The sequence below is a fragment of the Phalaenopsis equestris genome, unplaced genomic scaffold (genome assembly GCF_001263595.1).
Source record: "Phalaenopsis equestris unplaced genomic scaffold, ASM126359v1 Scaffold000667, whole genome shotgun sequence".
NCBI classification, from domain to species: domain Eukaryota; kingdom Viridiplantae; phylum Streptophyta; class Magnoliopsida; order Asparagales; family Orchidaceae; genus Phalaenopsis; species Phalaenopsis equestris.
Window position 1 is genome coordinate 479,144 of NW_018165107.1, and position 3,944 is coordinate 483,087.

Below are 3,944 nucleotides of genomic sequence, written 5' to 3' on the forward strand. Positions count from 1 at the left end.
TTTTCTTCTTGCTTCTATCTAATCAGAATATAAACTCAGTGAAGGGGCAGAAAGAGTACTTGGTTTACTGCATGAAAAATTCCATTATAATTTTTCTTCTTCTTACACCTCTCTGCTGCTGTAATGATTCATTAGTTAATGTTCTACATAAAATTATCGGCTATCAAAGTGAAGCTGTGAAATTGATCGATTATTAACTTCTCCTCTGCTTTTCTTCCTCCTACTACTACTTGCTTCTCAGCTTGAGTTTAATAATTAACAGAAATAAGCCACACTCTCCAAACAAAGAGAATAAATACAAATAGAGATTCAAAGATATGTTTTCTAAACCAGTAGAGCATCTCATTTTAAATTTCCTCCAAACAAAGGAATTCATAAAACCAACATTTGCTCTCATCACAACCACCAGAACCATCAATATCAAAATACCTTTCTATGTGAGCATCTTTACCATCATATACTATACCAGCATAACTAAAAGATCAGCAAAGTAAACCCTATAGATTTCAAATACATTATAGATCAGACTATTTTTGTCAACAAGAAACCAAGGCAAATGATCCAATCTCTATAGCTTTTACACTCGGCATCTCAAATTACTTCCTCAAAATTATTTCATCAAATACAACCCAAGAGAGACTGAAGTCATAATCATACTCATAACAAATCATTCTTGTGGCTTGTGTTGCCTGATAACATAAGGCGGGCAAGCATGAGCACAAATATAATTGCATATGAAAAGAATGCTTCAATCTATCACCATGCAACACTGTCCTTGACAGTTTTATTAAAAGGAATCTTGAAGATAGAGATAGCAGTAGATGTACCAAATAGAGAATTTAATAGATTAATTGCAAGGTTAGAGAATGCAATCCACATCAACATGATTCATAACTTTACAAATATTTAAGAAAGAAACAAATTCTCTATGCCAAAAACTAATGATAAAGTGGGATATCTTTTTAAAAGAAAGCCTTCTCACTGTTTACAGAAAAAAAAAAATTACATCAATGAGGTGCACACCTCATGCTTGTTAGAAGAATGGTACATAAAGTATGCAAAATAAATTAGACGGGGTCAATCAGCGTTCACATATAGCATCTGTGATACGCTCACTCAAAGAAGCCATCTCCACTGCACCTTCGCCATCCTGGGCGTCAAATTCATGGGACTCCATACAGCCATCACATTCTGAGTTGGTGACCCACAACAGCCAATGTAAGCCACTTTCTCATGGCTGGGGAGTCAGACATCAACGTGTGTACCGTCAATTGCCTCAATACAGTTCTGTTTAGAGGCACTTGACAATGTCAATCCCAACACAATAGAAACATTCTGAAATAAACATAATACAATAACAACACTCACCAAGAAAAATGACATGTAATGCGGGCCGTTGGCAATTTTTTCAGAAGTTGTGTCGAATGTTGATCTTCTTGCTTAATTATGTTTGATGCTAAGCTAACTAGTGCTCTTAGACCTTCAGAGAAGTAACTGCTTATTATCTCTTAGGAATGTTGTAATTGCCCCATCGCTCCCATGATTGATTCGTTCTGAGATAGAATGTACAACGTAATTGCCAACACCTCCTTTATAGTAGTTCGAAAAGAATATCAGAGGTTGTGATTGATATGTAGCTAGTGAAGGAGATCCAAAAAAGTGGGCATAGTCATGCGAAATATGTTGTTGAACGTTTTTGGGTGTGCAACGAGCATCTCGCCCACCCATTTATCCCCAATAAAGAATGACGTCATGCGAAGTGTTCTAATAGGGACAAAACGGTAGTATTCTAACAGTAATATAATAATCGCTACAACCATAGCCATTTTTCTGTGGCGTTCTCGCTGTTGATCCATACTGGACAACTGATTAGTTAGGGTTACATGCAATGGATAAACTACTTCGTAACCTAAAATTAAAAAAATAAACTTTGTCAAATGTAAAAGATTAAAGACGATAAACTATGCAAATGAACAACTAAAATACAACAAATATTACAATATCATTTTTTAGAAATCAATGTCTTGAAAATAAAGGATAACAAACTAGACCCTAAAGCTGAAAGTAGTAAAGGCAACACATAAGACACTCATTTCTCCATCAAAACATGTAAATATTCGGCACACGGCCTCTTGAATTTTTGTCTGCGGGTCGGGTCCTCGAGCAATTTAATACATTTTAAATAAAAATCTGGATCAGCCACAATTTATGGAACCCCGTCTAATAAAACCATAAAGTCATCAATCGTGGGGTCAACTGCAGGAGGAGGGGGCGAAGCTGCAAACACTTCTATCAATCTATCTATTGAGCTCTTTACAAAAACATCTTTGTCTTTCCTCATTTTCTCCAACCTGAGCCTCTTTGAGCGGCACGTTGACTCAAGCTCCATCGGATTTATGCTAGAACTCTCACCAGAACTCATAACCTGCTTGGGTGGCAAGTCTAATGAGATGTCAGCAAACCCCTGCTCACTTTGGTTGAATGCATGTTGACCTGTAGGGACTACCCCCCTAAACATTGCATCAAGTTATCTTTTACGTCCGGGTTAATACCGCACACCCTAAATTTTTTTTGCAGCTGGTACTGGCTGCAACGTGGTAGCGAAAGGGGGAGGTCTTATTAGTCACAACAAAACAGAAATCATAATGAGCAAAAATTTATGTTAGTGCATTACTATTATCTCTAATTTCTCTGTCTATCATTCCTCTGAAGCATCAATGATACGTTTAATGGGATCCCAACCCCAATTGCATTATGAATTTTTGTTTATCATACTCCCTTCCAGTCAATTCCTTGAACCTCTTAAAAATGTTTTGTCAGCCCTCCTTGTTAAAGTACGTGGTAGGTCTATTACCGGTCTCAATCTCTTTAATGCAAAGATCAAAAAAAAATATTTGTAACTTCCTTATCCCACATTGCTGACGGACCTCCTTCTTTAAACATTGGCATGTTTGAACTAATTAAAGATTACAAAAGTTCAGCAAAATATGTTAAGATATAACAAAATAATTTTTTTAAAAAACAAGTATTACATTTAAATATACTCATTTAATTATAAATAGAAACAAAATAAAATGAAAATAAAAAAAATATAAACATTCATGTGTGAATCTCTTAAAAAGAAGAATGGTTTATATAATCCCTTAAATTCTCAACAGTTATTGAAGAAAGTGAAGGCGTATATAATCCAATGTGGTCAAATGCTGAACTAATAACATAAAATGAGAATGAATTGTATGAGTATTGTATGAGTTTTAAATGAGAATGAATTGTATGAGTTTATATGAAAGAAAGCTGATAATACTTGAAACTTCATGACCAAGCATTCTTACTTATTAGTAAAAAACAAATAATTGAGAATTTATAAGCTTTTATTGATCACAATCTTCAACCATTGACCAAAATCCAAACCGAATGAACCATAATTATCAGTAAGAATGCTTGGTCATGAAACATATATATATATACTTAAAATAATCCAATAATTTATATATATATATACAAATTTTCTATTAAAATATACGTCTAGCTTAGCTTCTGCCAATATTATATGAAAAATCCTAAAATCGGAAACCCAAAGATGGATTCCATGGAATCACATTACCTGAATTTTTTTTCTCTGAAAAATAGGAATAACGAACACATATAATATATTAGGAAGAAGATCTTTCCTAATATAAGCACGCCCCTTCTTTAATTTGCCCGCATTATGTTCTCAAACCAAACACGTCTTCGTTAGTTACAGAGAACCATGGCCAGCACCAAATCCGCTAACTGGCACATACAACATATTAGGAAGAAGATGTTTCCTAATATAAGCACGCCCCTTCTTTAATCTGCCCGCATTATGTTCTCAAACCAAACAAGTCTTCGATAGTTACAGAGAACCATGGCCATCACCAAATCCGGTAACTGGCACCTTCTTCCGGAAAATCTCCTAATCT

At 34.9% G+C, this 3,944-nt stretch overlaps 1 long non-coding RNA gene across 1 annotated transcript; it reads right to left on the reverse strand.

Moving 5' to 3' along the window:
• Positions 1-957: 957 nt before the first annotated feature.
• Positions 958-3,938, reverse strand: LOC110030146. The gene is made up of 3 exons (XR_002294628.1): positions 3,605-3,938; positions 1,369-1,909; positions 958-1,287 (listed from the first exon to the last, which is right to left on the reverse strand). It is a non-coding gene; the product is annotated as an uncharacterized LOC110030146 (long non-coding RNA).
• Between the last annotated feature and the right edge of the window lie 6 nt (positions 3,939-3,944).